The following is a 17,731-nucleotide window of genomic DNA, read 5'->3' as shown; positions in this document are numbered from 1 at the left end:
GCAGTAAATATACAGTTTGAATTGCAATTGTAAATGTACTTTGAAATGGTTACAGTTTGAATTACTGGTAATGCAATACTGTGAAATGCTGTACATATACTTTGTATTGATTTTGCAATAAGAATTACAGGTAAGTTAGTTTTACGTTACTTTTGAGATTACTTTTTAGATTACCTTTTCTACTCAGTGTGATATGCCTGGATATCACACTGGGACATTTCCTAGAGAACAGGTAAGTAAAGTCAGTTTTGCACAATTGTTATTTTTCAGGTTTCCATACAAATCAACTCCACACTTAGAACATTTTTCAGAGAAAAACAGTCAATAGGTTCCTTTTTTTTTTTTTTATTAATTATATTTTTATTAGCAATTCCAATAAATACAGATGATCAAATCGATCGTACAATAAATATAGCAGCAATATAAACACATTAATTCACACTCTATGATGACAATAAAAAATATACATAGCGAAAAAATACAAAGCAGTATGGAGGGACCAGTTCTATCTGGGAGAAATTCAAAGACTACTTAACATTGCCGAATTCCATTCGCCCAAGCTGTAATCGGTGCCCAGATTTTTTCCCCCAAAATTCTAGACCGCAATGTTCTAGTAGCAAATATGGCTTTCTCTTGATTATACACCCCCAAAAATCTGGCTAACCACATCTGAAAGCTGGGCGGATGCGAGTCAATAGGTTCCTATGGAGAGAAATGAAGTTAATGGTTACCAGGTTAGTAATCAGCCTTTGGAGTTAAGCTTCTGGGGTTAGAAACCAGGGTTCCCCCAGGGTCAAGGACGCACTCTCGCTACACCCTCATCGGCACTAGGGCAGCCGGGTGCAGAGTGCTGAGGCCCAATATTATCCAAAGGGGGATAGGGGGCCTCCGGTCGATGGCTTCTGGCAAGCAGGTCACTGGGTTGTGGTAGCAAAGCTCCTGGCCTTTAGCTCAGGGTAAATGGGGAAACAAAGTAGCACCAAAGGTGCACCCTCAGCGGCACTAGGGCGGGCGGGTGCAGGGTGATGTTTCGAAATCGGGTGCACTGCTGGTTTCAATGAGGATCTATGACTGATCTATGCCAGGGCAGTGGGTTGTAGACATGGCACACAGAAATGTGTGCCATGTTGACTCTTCCCTTTGTTCCGCATCAAAACACGCAGCCTGCAAAGGTAGTGTGCGTGTGTAAGGATACAGGGTGGCACAATAATTGCTGCAGCCCTTAGAGGCCTTCTCTGGTCACAGTGCCCTGGGTACCTGTGGTACCATTTACCAGGGGCTGACCTGTGGCCAGAGTTGACAATTGGGCATAGGCTTCAATGCAGTTTTAGGGAAAGAACATAGGCCCTGGGTACCTGATTAGCAGGAGCCCAGGGCACACTCATAGTACATCAGCAATTCAGCAAAAAGTGGGACTTTCTCACACGACCCCCCCCAAACGAAAAAGGATGAGACTAACCTTTCCCTAGAGAGTCTTCATTTTCTAAGTGGAAGAACCTGGAAAGTCCATCTGCATTGGCATGTGCAGTCCCAGGTCTGTGTCTATGAAAGACCTCTAGCAAGACCTATATTTCTTTTAACAATATCCTGTGGCTTATACACGCCCCCAAGAGAACCACTTTTTCCTTCTCCAAAGATTCATTTAATAATAACAATTTTTTATTTAAAAACATTGTTTTTGTTTGTTCGATTTTACTTTTCAAAAAGTGAAAATTCATTAATAAAAGTGCTAAATTCACAAATCACAAAATTACATCATGACAAAATTAACAAAAATACAAACATTTGAGATCAGAAACATGTCAATTCTTTATCACTTTCCTACCCCAACAAACTCATACACAACAGCTTACAAACTTCAACTCATACCAATCATTCACTCTAACTTACAACATATGGATTATAAGTACAAATGTGCGACACTAATGGTATCCGTCAGTGTGTATGAACAATAAATCATTTCATTAATCATATTAAAGCATTTCAGCAAATTCGACAGTATATAAAACTCAATGTTTCATTTCATTGTTGTATGTGAACATCACATTTGTCTCTGTTCCCATATAGATCTCATATATATCACTGGATGGATTCCCAAAAGTCAATGGCCGACGTATGTTTTGGTGAAACAAACAATCTTTACACCACCTTCATCAGGACCAATGTTTTGGTTGTACAGATATTATATTAAAAAAGGAAGAGGAGGGAGTACGGATATCTGGAAAATCGTTAGTACAGTCCTAAATAGTGGCTTTAAGCATCCTATAGACCACTGTAGGAAGACGAGAAATCTTCTGCTCAATATTCTACCAGACAATATTAAAGCACTATGGACCAACTTTTTCGTGGGTATACACCCCTCGGTCATTTCTTTGTGAAGAACACAGGTCCAAAAATCATTCCATCCTGCATGGTCGAGACCAGGCCTCCGTGTGTATCCGAGTGCTGGCGCAGTCCAATATGCGTGTCTGAGACGTGGCTTCAAAGTGACGGCGTGGTATCGGCAACGTCCGTAATGCTCAAAGCACTGGCAGCAGTTGCCTGGTCTTAAATACACACACTAAAATTAGCGTCGCACAAACACCCGCGTGATCCTAACCTGTCTGATTTCACTTCCCGTAAGTGAGACAGCTCCCAGGTCTGTGTTCCACTACAAAGTCCATTCCCTGTAGGGAGATGGACCACCTCAACAGTTTAGGATTTTCACCTTCCATTTGCCTTAGCCATCTGAGAGGTCTGGGATCAGTTTGAACTAAGAAGTGTGTACCAAACATGTATGGTCTCAGCTTATTCAGGGACCAAACCACAGCAAAGGCCTCCCTCTCAATGGCACTCCAACGCTGCTCCCCGGGGAGAAGCCTTCTGCTTATAAAAGCAACAAGTTGGTCTTGGCCTTCATCATTGGTCTGGGATAGGACCGCTCCTTTCCCTAGCTTAGAGGCATCAGTCTGCACAATGAACTGCTTGGCATAGTCTGGAGCTTTGAAAACTGGTGCTGAGCACGTAGCCGCTTTCAGGGTGTCAAAAGCCTTTTGACAACTAACCGTCCAGTTTACCTTTTTGGGCATCTTCTTGGAGGTGGGTTATGTGAGGGGAGCCACAATTGACCCATATCCATTCACAAACCTCCTGTAGTACCCAGTCAAGTCAAGGAATGCCCTGACTTGGGTTTGGGTTGTTGGAGCTGCCCAGTCCAGGATGGCCTGGATCTTGGGCTGTAAAGGTTGTACCTGGCCTCCACCAACAAGGTGGCCCATGTACACCACAGTTCCCTGCCCTATCTGGCATTTGGATGCTTTGATAGTTAGGCCTCCTGTTTGCAGGGCATTTAAAACCTTCTCAATGTGGATCAGGTGATCCTGCCAGGTGGAGCTAATGACGGCAATATCATCTAGATAAGCTGCAGTAAAGGACTCCAATCCAGCAAGGACTTGGTTCACCAACCTCCTCTAGAAGGTGACAGGGGCATTCTTTAAACCAAAGGGCATAACAGTAAACTGATAATGCCCATCAGTTGTGGAGAATGCTGTCATTTCTTTTGCTCCTGTGGCCATGCCAATTTGGCAGTACCCTGCAGTTAAGTCAAAGGTACTTAGAAATTTGGCTGCACCCAATGTGTCTATCAACTCATCTGCTCTAGGGATAGGGTGAGCATCTGTCTTTGTGACAGAGTTGAGCCCTCTATAGTCCACACAGAACCTCATGTCTCTCTTTCCACCCTGTGGATGAGGTTTGGGGACTAGAACCATTGGGCTGGCCCAGGGGCTCTCAGAGGGTTCAATAACCCCAGTACCTATCAATGGACTGGGAAGAGTTTTGGGACCCACCCCCCTGTGCAGGTTTTTGGGGCCCTTTAGAAGACTCAGGCTTTTTATCTTAGGGATTCTCACCACCTTTCCCCTGTGGAGGATTTGTAACCCCTTTCTTTTGGTCACCCCTAGTGGTTGTTTTTGTCATCCTTGTCTTGACCCAGCGGTCTGCCTTCTTTCCCAATTCTTGGGGAGAAATTAGACCTAGGTCTACCAAATGCTGAAGTAACTTTTCATTAGTGCAATTACTTTAAATATGTCCTTTCATAAACAAATTGCAAAGTTCATTGAAATCATGCACATTGTGCCCAGTGAACCACCCATCTAGTGTTTTAACTGAGTAGTCTACAAAGTCAATCCAGGATTGGTTCTGGGTTTTGTGAGCCCCCCTGAATCTAATTCTGTATTCCTCAGTTGTGAGTCCAAATCCCTCAATCAGAGTTCTCTTCTTGAGGACATAGGACCCAGCATCTGGCCCTGTAAGGGTCAGGAGTCTGTCTCTGCAGTTACCAGAGAACAGTTCCCAAAGGAGTGCCCCCAGTGTGACTTCTTTACTTTTCTCATTCCACAGGCCCTCTCAAAGGCTGTGAACCATTTTGTGACATCATCACTCTCTTCATATTTAGGGACAACCCCTTTGGGGATTTTAGGATCATAAGAATGCTCTTTATCCTTATTAAGTAAATGGCTGTCACCATTGATGGGTGCTAGGCCCATCTCTGCTCTCTTTCTAGAGCCAGCAACCTGGTCTCTAGATCCAGTATTTTGGTAAGCCTTGCTAAAAGGTTGTCCTCATCATTGAGCCTGCCCTCGATGTCCTAAGTAGTGCTCTAGTGCTCTAGGCACTGGGGGGTTGATTCTTGGAGTCAAGGGTACTTAGACCCTGTTTTCCCTAGGTAGAGGAGGGGGTTGATCTACCAGGTCATCCCCTTCCACTCCTTCCTCATTTGACTGGTCTTCACCATTTTCAGATGGGTGGTGCTTAGCATACCCGACCAACAGCTCCTGGAGCTTTTGTTTGGTGGGATGGGGACTCTTGGCTGTGTTTTTAAGTTTACAGAGGGACCTTACTTCCTTGAAAGACAAGTGAAGGTAAGGGGTGAGGTCAAGCTCCTCAACCATGTCCTCTATGTCATTATGGTTATTTTCACTAACAGCTGGGTTCTTGTTTTGAGACATAGTTGAAAAAACGTCTAACCCCTCTAACCTTAGCTAAAGTGGCTTTTTATTTTTCTAAAATTCTACAGGGACTTAACCAAGGGCCTAGCAAGACTTTTAGCAATTTTGCAATAAACGACAATATGAGAAATCAGAATTCTGAATACAATTTAAGAGTTTTGTCGTGTGATCAGGTGGTAACCAAGTAGTCCAACAAATGCAAAGTTGTATATCCCACCGCTGATCCACTAATGTAGGAAGCTGGCTCTGTATATACTATTCCAAAGTGAGGTATAGTGTGCACCGGGTCCAGTGGATCCGCAAAGGTAGGCAGAGGTAAAGTTAGATAGCACCTCACTCTCTATTTGTGGTAGTGTGGTCGAGCAGTAAGGCAGTATCAGAGGACAGGGTTACGCATTTGTTGTACCCACTCAATCAGCACATGATTTCACACACTCAAAGACTGAACTTCAGACCGATTGGTTTTGTATAAAAATATTCTTTTAGTTATTTTATTTTCCTAGAACCAAGGAAGCCTGGCACAGGTAAGTTGATAAATACTTTGTAGTAAATCTACAGTTTGAAATGCAATTGTAAATTTACTTTGAAATGGTTACAGCTTGAATTACTGGTAATGCAATACTGTGAAATGCTGTACATATACTTTGTATCCATTATGGTGCTGTGGAGTTCATAATGACAAACTCCCAGCACCATATACTCGTAATGGCAGCACTTCACTTACAATGTCTAAGAATGGACTTAGACTCTGTAGGGGTACAGGGCTCATGCACCTGTACCCTCACCAAAGGTATAGTGCACCCAGCTAGTGGGGTGACTGATCTATGCCATGGCAGTGGGTTGTAGGCATGTCACATAGAGATGTGTGCCATGTCAACTCTTCACTTTGTTCTGCACCAAAAGACGCAGCCTGCAAAGGCAATGTGTGTGTGTAAGGGTACAGGACCTCTAGGGGTGGCACAATAAGTGCTACAGCCCTTAGAGGCCTTCTCTGGTCACAGTGCCCTGGGTACCTGTGGTACCATTTACCATAGGCTGACCTGTGGCAAGAGATGCCAATTCAGTTTATGCATCAATGCAGTTTTAGGGAAAGAACGTAGGCCCTGGGTACTTGATTAGCAGGAGTCCAGGGCACACTGAGTCAAAGTATATCAGCAATTCAGGACTGAAGGTCAGGTGACAGAACTATTCAGAAACAACGGGCACCCATTCCAGGACCAAGACCTTGCGGACTGCATTATATCCCTCAGGATACGCCATATCGGGACCAATCACCGGTGGCCCATGCCCTTCATGTTAGAAGTCAGGGGAAAACCAGTATTGTTAACATGTAAATGGAGTGCTCTGCTTTCCAAACATTTACATTTGTTCTATGGAGGACAACACTGATTTACTTTTAATCCTTATAGTTTGGTGAAGAATTGTATAGTAATTTTGAAGATAAGCATTCCTGATTGATTCACACTGAGTTGACGACTACATTTTTTGAATGATTTCCTATTAAGTCATTTACAGCAAGTATAAAGACAGAGGCAGCTCATACGGCTGAGTTGTGAGCTGCGTTACTGGAACTTATGCTACAATCGTGGCATAGAACTTCGGCCTTCTGTGTGATCTTGGGCAAACAACTTTGTGTCACGGTAACTCGATGTCCTTAAACGCAAAAACTGAACCTTCTGTGAGTAAATCAGTCCAGTTAGTTATGCACAAAAAAGAGTTTGTTTAGAATTTTAAGCGGATTTATCATATTTGTAAAATTAATTTAATTTGAGATATACGTGAAGGATCTTTCATTGGCTCAGGTTGTGCTTTGGCTTTTCGGGTAAAACCAAGATGGAAGGGCGCGGCTCGGTATGTGAACTTGGTACTTGTCCATCTCTAATGAAAGCTTCGTTAATTAAAGTAAAGTAATATTGTCTACCGTTAATAAATGTTTTTCGTTACTCTGACATTCAGCCAAATCAATGGTGCCCGTTCCATGACCCTGGAGTGATGAGAAGCTGAGCAAGCCCTTCCAGGAATTCCCACCCAGACCTACAATTCAAAGGCAGCTCTCCGCGCGCCGAGTCGCTTTACTAATTATTGCATCCTGCATTTTCTGTGTAGACTTGGGAAATTGGGTGGGGCAGGACGTGCATTTCGTTCAGTGAATAGCTGTGCAAAGCCCTCTCCTTAATCCTTCCCCTGTGCGTGAGACAGGCGCTCCGTCCTTTCTTGTTAGAAAGGCTGGTGGTGGTTTCGCCTCGCCCTCCCTCGAGAATGTCAGGTTTCCAGCCATGACGCGGCGGGCCCTCCCACCTGAGACCTCATTACTAGTGAATGCATATCCAGGTAACAGAGCATCTCAGTCGTCAACTGCAGGCTCCTGGGCGCGTGCCAGCACTCATCCTCAGAACCAGGTAAGACGTGACTGCCCCGAAGGCCCTGCACCCCTGTCCGTCCGATGACAGTCAGAGGCAGAAACTCTCTTTATATCCAGGCCCAGCGTCCTCTGCCCATCCGAAGTCATTTCGACCCAGATAATAATCACAGGAAAGACAGTCTATACACCTCGGAATCCGCCCAATGGAAAATCGCGCCGACCTGGGAAGCTACCTCGGCAACCACGGCACCGATTCCTCATTACACTCGGGCCCAGTGCCCTACGGCCACTGACAGGGAAACAGACTAGGGGAAGCCATCTCAGCGCTCGTAACCTCATCCACTCATGGGTTGGTTACTATGAGATACCATGGAAAGTCTCGGACCGAGGCATAATGGACAAGGAAATAACTGGAAGTCCCTGCAGTCTGCTTCACCCACACCCAAACGTCTGAAGGGCTACCGGTACAAAGGAAGCCCTTAAATGAACACCAAAAATCCACTTCAACTCATCAATCCCCAGAAACCTCTCTGTACCCCGACCCTTGGGGGACCCCCGCTACCCCAAATCTCTTATGCCCTCCTCTAAAACAACCAAGGACCGTCAGGCGCAGGGAAGACCCTCTCTCTCTCTCTCCCCCTTCCGCGACCCACTTAGGACCATTAGGCACAAGGTAGCCCCTCTTTACTCTCCCCACTCCTCACCCACCCATTCAAGGACTATCAGGCCGAAGACAGGCCCTCGTTACAGGCAGCCAGGTCCAGGCTCTTTCCTCCAACCGCCTTCCCAATCTTTTCTGCATCCATGGACCTTCGTCCTGCCGAGGTGGATTCACACTGTTTTTCAAAAGCGTTGAATCTGTTTAAAATGGGGATGTGTCTGGTATTCCAGCAGCTGGTGAGATAGTCGGAGTGCTCGCAGTGCCGCCAATATATCGCCTGAGTAATTTGTGGATGTCAGCAGCGTGCACGTGTGAGAAGTGCAGTCTTTTATGTCTTAATTCTCATTTCCTCGGCAATGTCTGTTCATTCCTCGGGGGCAGTAAATGAGGCCTAGTGATTAGGTGTGCAGTTAAAGAGATGGATTTGTGCAGATGGCAAAGCGAATCGGTGGCGCTGAGATGGGACCGCGGGCACCGGAGTAAATGGGCACCCAAGTTGAGGGCTTTCGGATGGCGTCAATACGGAGATGCAGTATTGCTCAGAAGAACGTGTCCTCGTAAAAATGGAATTGCCTTTTTTCTGTATGTGACCTTTACGTGTCGATGTTACTGTGATACAGGATGTGTACAGACTTTACGATGTGCTGCTCTGTCTTTTCCTCAGAGGTTAATACGTCAGACGAGCGAGGGGCTTCAAAATACACAGGGCAGAACGAATCGCCATTTGCCTCTGGTGGATTGGTTAAATGTAGAGCGTGGCCACATTGATCTCAGTTAATGTAGTAACGAGAAAACCAGATACTAACAAATCTGCCATTAGTTCAGAAACGCATGGGCATTGGAAGGGAATCATGGAGGGGTAGGGGTATGGGGTGGTGGCTAGGAGTGATTGAACGGAGAGATTTTGGGCCAGATGCGCAAACAGGTTAGGGCCATGTACAAACCCTATTTAGTGAGTTGCAATTTATTTGCGACTCTCTAAATAGGATTTGCGACTCGCAATTAGGAAAGGGCGTTCAAAAGGCGTCCCTTCCTGATTGCGACTTGCTACGCTAGCTAAGAATATTTTGCAACCGCAATTGCGGTCGCAAAGCACTCTTAATTTACCGCCCTCTTCAAGAGGGTGGTAATGCAATCACAAATGGGAAGGGGTTCCCTTCCCCTTTGCAACTGCAGGGGAAAATATTTTTTAGGGGCAGGCAGTGGTCCCAGGAACCACTACCTGCCCTTAAAAAATGAAACAAAAACGTTTCATTTTTATTTTTAGGTCTCGCCTGGCGTTGCAGCACGCATGCGTTGCTCGCTCTGCGAGGGCTTCTTGAAATCAATACGGTTTCAGAAGTTGTGTCTTTGTTCCGCCCATACTTTTCATTGGTGTACGTCTTTTGGCATAATTGAATATGCTGAACAGAGTGTAATGATTGTACCGGAGGCTTTTTAGTCCCTCCTGGTTGCCGCCCTGTCCTCTTTTGGCCCCGCCCCCCGGACTGGATCTTTTACTTGCGGCGGGAGACAGTCTCTTAATTAGCCGCTAAGCACTTTTTTCTTGTATTACCGCGTTTATCTTCAAGAATGGCTGATGCGCCTGTCATTTCTCTGGCGCGGCTTGTTTCTTGTATTAGCGCCTTTATCTTCAACAATGGCTGCCGGGCCTTTCATTTCTCGGCGCGGATTGTTTTTTGTTGTTAATGAAAGAGGACCGTGCTTGTTTTCAGCAAGCGGCGTGTGGTAACTTCTATAGAACTCTCTATCCACGCACGCACTGATTATGTATTCACAGTTGCATGAGTGCCGCTATCTTGTTTATCTCTTCTTACTTGTTGATTAATCATCAACAATCTCTGCAGTCTTGAAGATGGTGGCACACTGACCCGAGCCAACCGCCTTCTGTTGTTTGCAGAGTTGATCTTGGACGAGGATTTTTGGGGAGAGAGAGAAAGGGTTTCCTGGTCCCCCCAGTGTGTGCTGCCAGGAGGGAAAAGGAGGTTGTGGGGGTTCTTGTGCGGGAGATCTGACGGCGCCCCCACTTTTCTCCTCAGACCGGCTGGATCTCGCAGGCTGATCTCGCTTCTTTATCAGAAATGTTATTGCTCGTCAGGACCTCAGTCTCAGAGCATTACGTCAGTTTTAAGACACCAACACTATTAATATCAAAGGAGTCTTTAGCAGAGGGAAGCACCACCCCAGCTTGAGAGCTCTTAAAGTGACAGGAGTCTCGCAGCCGGCAGCAGCCACCATTCCTCTACGGAGGGAGGGATACAGCGGCGGCGTAACAGCCACACTTGTCTGGCCCAGCTGCAGCAGCCTGCACCACTTCACGTGCCTCCCCTCGGCAGCCCCGTCTGACCCATCCTCCCCGGCGCTCCGAGCGAATGAGGGCATTGAATGGACTGCCCTGCATGCCTGCTACTGGGAAAGAAAAGGAAGGCAGCAGAGCAGGCGAAGCCCCCGCACTCCTCGGAAGATAAACATTTAATTTTCAATGTCCTAGCTGATAAAATAGAACTGCAATCTGGTTCCTTCATTGTTAAAAATAGTATTTTTTCCGCGCTTTCTATCTGTTTAATTTATCGCGCCTATTTTATTATAGTTGCTTTCAGCGTTTTGCTTCCAATTGTTTTTTCAGAAGCGAACTCAAATAGTACAACTATGTAAGCATGTGTTGGTACCTTTAATACGTTTATAGCGTTTTATTTAAAACATTATTTCAGTACAAGGCGGTTTTTGGAATTGCCGTGGCGTTTCGGAACTTTTAATAAATCCGCTTTTTGGATTAGATGCCAATTACCAGTTTATTTTATTAATACTAAAATCCGTGGCCTTAAAATACAACCTGGACCCTCTAATCTTTGTCACGTTTTCCTAGTCGCCTCTGTTTTGAACTTGCGCTTGCGCTTTTAGTTTGTGTTTCAGACGGTCCTTTTAGAAGTTGTTATTTTATAAATAAGGCTTCCTGGTTTGGAAAGTAAGTAACTTTCCCAATTGCAGCTTGGTGTTGATGTCATCGCAGGCCTACTTAAACAAATTAAGTTAGGGAGCTTCTACAAAGCAGCTATGCTGTGACTGCAATTACACGTTCTATAGAAGAGAGTTGCCTTCCTGTTTGGGGGACGCACTTGAACACGTGCCCTACGCAGACTCCAGGCCACACTGTCCTGTGTTGGTTAGGGCTATTGTCTGAGATGTACGCACTGACCGTGACCTCACAGGACCCTGAAAGGTCATTACATCTCCCCCGACCCACATCTGTGACTAGTTTTCGACTTCTCAAATTGTAACTGGGTGTGTTTAGTTTTCTATTTCCAGTCCTAGCCATTTGGGGTGCTGCAGCTAAACCGAGGCAAGAGCACGTCCAGGTCATATCCGAGGTCACTTGATGCTATTTTAAGGTATTTTGTAAGCGCTATCCCTCAACATCAAAGTGGTCTCAGTGCACCATTCCTTGCTCCTGTACAACTCTCTGTAGCCTTGAAACAAAGTTTGTGCTCTGTAAATCCCCACAGACTCCCACACGAACTAAGATAAATATAATAGTAAGGAAGAGAATCATTCTGCTATAAAGGTTTTTACAGATATAAAAATAGTGTAATGGGGTTGAGGAGATGGCGGCGCACCCAGCACCACAAGTAGTGCCCATGGGATCCCTCCAGAGCTTGCACTAGTGCTTACTATCCATATACCTCATACTACTTTCATCCACACTCACAAACTTTCTAGCACACACTGCTCTTCTCCACCACACTCTCCATCCTTCTGATTAACACTGCTCTTATTCTCATCACTCTCAGTCCTTCCGCATTACACTGCTCTTCTCCTCCTCCTCCTCTTACAATCTCCCTCACACTGATCTTCTACACCTATCTACTTCCTTATGCCTAATACTAAGTAAATAATCTTACCTTTCTGCTACCTAACACTACTCTTCTACTTCTCACACTCCTTTTATATCCCTCCCACTACTCTTCTATTCCTCTCCCCTTCCTTATTCCTCATACTGCTCTCCACGCTTTCCTTACTTCAAAATCACGCTAATCTCCTCCACGCTTTCTTCCTTCTCCCTCATACTAGTCTCCCCACTCCCCTTTCTTCTGCCTCATGCTACTCTCCTCCTCACTATACTTCATTAACCCTCATGCTATTCTTCTACTCACTCTCTGTTCCAAATCTTAAACACTGCTCTTCTCCTTCTAACACTATGCGTTAAACTACTACACACATAACAATTACAATTCAACCAACATAAAGGCACAACATATCACATACAAACACTCAATAAGACATATCTAAAATATAATACCATTAGCAAAGCAAGTAGCTTTAACTTAAACAAAGGTGAGACCTATTGCAGTTCAAATGCTTGTTTTAAATGCATCCCATTTTCCATTAAGGAAAACGGGCTGCATTTAAAAAAAAAACTTGCTTCATTGAAGAGTAGTCGCAGACATGGAGGTCTGCTGAGCCCAGCAGGCCACCATACCTGGGAGGGCCAGCCATTCCTAATGGGGTCGCAAATTGCAAGTGCCTCATGAATATTGAGGCATGCAATTTGTAACCCCATTGGGAATCGCAAACAGTGTCTCTGCCACTGTTGTACATGGCATTTAGCGACACGCAAATTGCGACTTGCAATTGAGCGCAATTTGCGAGTCGCTAAATGCCCCGGACGTACATCAGGCCCTTTCTTTATTTCCTCAGATTTTGGCATGGAAGAAGGGCCTGGAGACACCTCTCTAAAACCACTGCACCCCCTCCCCCCTCCGCTTCCAGTCCTCCAGAACTCAGGATATAGTTGTGGCAGACACAGCATAATAATGAGTGGCGACTTCTCCGCTAAGGCACAGGAGCGTCGCCCCACTGCTGTGCAGCAGCCAAAGAAAGGAAAATAAAATGATAATAACTCAAGGTGATTACCATATTATTTTGTCCTGCTGCAGAAGCTTTGCAGGGTGGGGCGGGGCTGCTCTGACACAAGAGCAGGGGGAGTGGTGAGCACAGTCTGCAAGTGCGCATTAATGTTTGGCCAGCCGTCTTGGGCCGGCCAAACATTCATGCACACTTGGCATGTCCTGAGTGGAGAACATGCCCAGGCTCCCATTCCCTGTCTTAGCACCGAATCACAGCGCCACCATTGCAGCATTGTGATTACCTTAGGGGAGCCTGGGTGCTTACCAATCAAAACGCTGCATTGCAGCGCTGTGATTGGCTTAGGGAGCCTAGGTGTGCTTCATGTTCTGTTCCGGTGGTGTGGAGAGACAGAGGAGAGACGAGGCGGTACAGTAATTGTTTTTAAAAATATATTTTTTATTATTTTCATTCTCCTTAGCCCTTTCACAAGGAGCACATCTGCTCACAAGGTAGTCTCCTTCAGTGCCAGTGTTTTTGTTTTCACTTTATAATTATTTTAGAGTTGCCCTTGTTTGTAGTGCTGCCAGATGAGAGCACAGGGCACATTCCAGCTTTATCACATCATGCCTCCTTCTAATGCTGTTGTAAATTCCTTTTAAAGTGGCCGTTGTTTATTTATCTAACTGCTACTTTTTTCACATAATACCACCAGCTCACATGTCCTCTGAATATAAGCTCATGGGGGTGCTCTATCTTTGCACCCTAACAGATTGTCATCCCTGCTTTCTGTCTTTCTGCCATTGTTTCTTCCTTTGCTCTTTTTGTTTTCTCTTTTTGTTTCTTTTTTCTTCCCTTTTTCTTCTTGCCTTCCTCTTTCTTTCCTTCCATATTTTCCTTTTCCTCCCTTATTTCCCTTTTTTCTTTCTTTCTTGCCTTCCTCTGCTTTCTTTCTCTTTCTTTCTTTTTTTTCTTTCTTTCTTTCTTTCCTCCTGCCTTTCTCCTTTATATCTCACCTTCATTCCCAAAGTCAAGAGACTGGCAGCCAATCCCAGACCAATTGGCTTTCTTAATCCTGTGTTAGTGAAGACCTTTTGATTTTAATAAAATTATGCATATAACATAGTTACCTATAGGGGGTTTCAACCAGACTTCGTCCATTAGTCTGTGGTTCTGTCATTCACATTTCTCTCCCATCCACTCCAGCATGCATCAAGGGGCAACGTGCTGGCCGGCTCCTGCCATTGGCTGACTTTACTGTAAGTTATGGCTTCCGGCCATTTCCCAAAAAACATATGAACACAGAAAGTATTTTCCTTTAGTGCCAGAGAGTACTATTGCAATGTGTGTTTTTTTGAGACCACAACAACATTTTTGCCTTTAGCCAATGTTTTTGTTTAGACTGATAAAGGCCCTGCAGCTTTAGAACAAAGTTTTGAAAAAAACATAATGAAACAAGATAAGAATTGCCATAAGGCTGGTAGCGAACACCAGACCACCTGTCTTTAAAAATGCTAATTACACAAGCTAACTTTGTCTTGTCAAAGATTTCACCACATCAGTACTAGTTTAATAAACAAATACAGTAATAAGCAGCTAAAAGATGATGAGTCAGTCTTTGCAAAATGCCTTCCACTGTGTGGGAAATCGTGTTGCTTCATTTTTAGTAGCCTTTGATCCATCTGAGCTAGAGAGAAATGCTTTTTTGTGCTAAAATCTAAAGATTATGCAGTGGATATTGGATTGTGTGGCAAATGTGACAAACCCATATTCATGCGGAAAAAGCCATGGCGACAGAATCACATAATTGCAGTTGCCCTTAATAATACTACTTGAATAACAATATTTGCATAACTAAACACAAAGACAGAAAAATATAAACCTACAGTCTTGGAAGTGCACAATATGCAATTCTGGACTCAAAACCCAGCTTTCCCGCTTGACCATATTATGTGATCCATAGCTTGTAGATTTACTTGACTATGAATATTTCTCCTTAGTTCAATATAACTTATACAAATAGAGAACATCACTAACTAACATTTTGTATAACTTGTGGCAAGGTTGTCGTTACATGGGGGTATTCCTAAGTGTTCCATTAACAACAACAAAATACTACTTTCCATAAATATCACTCAATTAAGTGACATAATTGTATGTATTTGAGATGTAGAAAAACTATCTTATTAATTTTAAAGTCTTCATCATATTTTTTCATGGCATCTGTCGATGGCTTGGCTCATGCTTTGGCTGTTAGAGCCACTCCAGACCTTTTACTTGACTCTCCCCAATGCTCTCCTTGTTCCCACTACGCCCTCCGAGAAAGGTGTTCAGAGTTGGTGTTCCAATTTAGGTCACTGTGCTGTGACTGCTGAACAGCGTACAGGTTTGTGATGGTGGGTTTGTTACACGGGATTACCAGGCCACGCCTGCTGGTAAAGGTGCTCCGATCGATCCATACCGACAACACCACAGATGAAGCGGTCAGCAAGTTATGAACAGAATGGCTTAGAAATGCTGGTCTGGCACGAGTAGGCCACTCAACAATCGTACATAAAGCAAAACTCTGCAATGTAATAATACTATAAATTGGCAAAAAAGACTTCACGTTGATCTGAAACCAGGTAACTACACAAAAGCAGCAAAGTGGACCACGTGCATGACCCCGCCCGCCAAGTCTATGTTTATAGCTAACCGGCCTTTTAATACTAACACTTGAGATAATATTTCTAAAGCTCAGAATAAAATTACAGGTTCCAAAATGCAAACTTCTGTTGGCTAGAAAGCAAGGAATGCAACTCAAAAAGATGATGGATGGAATGCTGAACATTGTCAAACATTCACCCCCAGTCACAGATCTGGGTTCAAATCATCGTTATTTTGCTTGCCACGCCATTCCAGATTAGACCCAGCCATATGCAAATCAGCCTTAACCCTGAACAGTCCATCCCGAACTGCCAGGCCAGGTCCTCCCTGGACCAGAAAACAAGCATCCTGGGACCGGTTTCAGAGTATCACCCCTCCACCAAGCTAGCTTGAAATCGATAGCTTAGCGAGCAATGGGCTCAAGTCTGGGCATACCTTTCCCACTCAGGGTGAAAATTCAACACAAAAAGATGATGGACGGAATGCTGGACCCAGTCACAGATCTGGGTTTAATCAATCGTTATTTTTGCTCAAGACTGATTTGCATATGGCTGAGTCCAAACTTTGGTGGCATAGTGAGCAAGTTATCTCTTGACTGGGGGGTGAGTGGTTGAAAAGTTTTAGCACTCCATCCATCATCTTGTTGTCTTTGCTAGGAAGCAAAGAATAACTGAAGGTGTTGCACAGGACTACTGCCATTGACCCGTACGATGCACCTTAGTCCAGCAGGGAAAGGCATAGTTTACACACTGTCTTTGCCAACATTTTGTTTTATTTGGATGTGTTCACCAATCCATTTGGCTAGTTCTACAAGTGCATCCACGTGGCCTCCATGACATGGGTCAGACCATCAACCAGCTGAACGCAGGCACAGGCAATCAAGTATATCTGATGCTCACTGAAGGCGTATGGAAGAATAATTATCCCATATAAAAACACACAGATTAAAAAAAACATAACTCACCAGTGATGAAGCAACAGCTGTCCTCTTTGCAATGTACCCATGAGGAATGCCTCACCCAAACCACACTAAGGAATTTGAAGTTCTCACCTGACTCACTTGCCCTTTACTGGATACACAAACGCCCACAAATCTGCTCCATAGTTCATTTGAATCCTCCATTACAACTCTTAAATTTACATCTGGAATTGCTTTAAACATTCCAGCCAATAGACACCTTTTCATTCTTATATATCTACGCATTCTTCTTTGAGTAATACTTTTTGAGCAATGAAATATGAGTGGAGGTTTTACCGTCGGTTTCCATCTCCTACCCTGGAGTCTTTGGGAAGAGAAAAGATTCTACAGTGAAAACAGCAATTCTGATGCATATGGATGTGACTGTTGAGGTAATTGTAGGCAGGGGTGGGTAAAATCAGTTTAAGCAGCTGCATTCAGTATTTGCAAAAACTCAGTGTCATTATCTGGGGACTGTATCCTAATTGGGTAGATGATCCACTTTGCTCATGGAGCGAATCATTTCCGACCACTAACCTGGGTTGGAGAACCGCTTTGATGGAACAATATGTTTACCACTGTGTGGAGAGAAATGCTATGCATCACCGCTTTTGTTTGACATTCTTGTTAATCCTGCAGCTTTCTGCCTGAGCAGGCTGAAGATTTGCTATTTGGTTACCTGTACCCATGGGAACACCTCTACCTCTGCAGTGGGGCATGTTAATTCCTCTTTGGTTTCCTGAAAACCCAGCTTGCGGAACAACAACTCCCTGCATTGTGCACTGATTTCCTGTAAAAGACAGGTTCTGAAAACGTTTCTGTGCTAATTTAGATTGAGCCAGAATGAATTTCTCTTCTATTTTCCTCTGCTTCATGTCTAATTCATCACTACAGTATTTTTCATAACGCAGGATTTCGTCCACAGACTTATTTTTTCAACAGATCACACTTTGCGTGATGTGGGCAATGATTTCAGGCTTCAATCCTAAAACAAACTGGGACACAAAGATCCCCATATCCTTTTTCTCAGGATACTCACACCCACTATGCTGTAAAAACACCTGCAATAACCTCTCATAGTATACATGGACTGTTTCCCTCAGCTCCTATGTGGTTCTTTTAATATTTAACCAATCTGTAACCTTTGGAGGTATTTTCCCTTGCAAAAAGGTAATAACTGCTTCATATTTCTCCATTTCTACTGGTGACGGTTCATTTATCCCTTTCTCTCTTGTCAGTTCTCCCTTCTGCCATTATACCACAGTCTTACATCT

At 44.3% G+C, this 17,731-nt stretch overlaps 1 protein-coding gene across 1 annotated transcript in view; it reads left to right on the top strand.

Moving 5' to 3' along the window:
- Positions 1–7,122: 7,122 nt before the first annotated feature.
- The window catches only part of LOC146856773 (otoancorin-like), a 484,135-nt gene continuing 473,526 nt past the window's right edge, over positions 7,123–17,731 (top strand). The window contains exon 1 of the mRNA XM_085647226.1: positions 7,123–7,387. The gene's annotated coding sequence lies outside the window, so the exon portion shown is untranslated. The remainder of the gene's footprint in view (positions 7,388–17,731) is intronic.

The sequence above is a fragment of the Triturus cristatus genome, chromosome 3_2 (genome assembly GCF_964204655.1).
Source record: "Triturus cristatus chromosome 3_2, aTriCri1.1, whole genome shotgun sequence".
NCBI lineage: Eukaryota > Metazoa > Chordata > Amphibia > Caudata > Salamandridae > Triturus > Triturus cristatus.
This window is presented reverse-complemented; position numbering and strand designations above follow the sequence as displayed.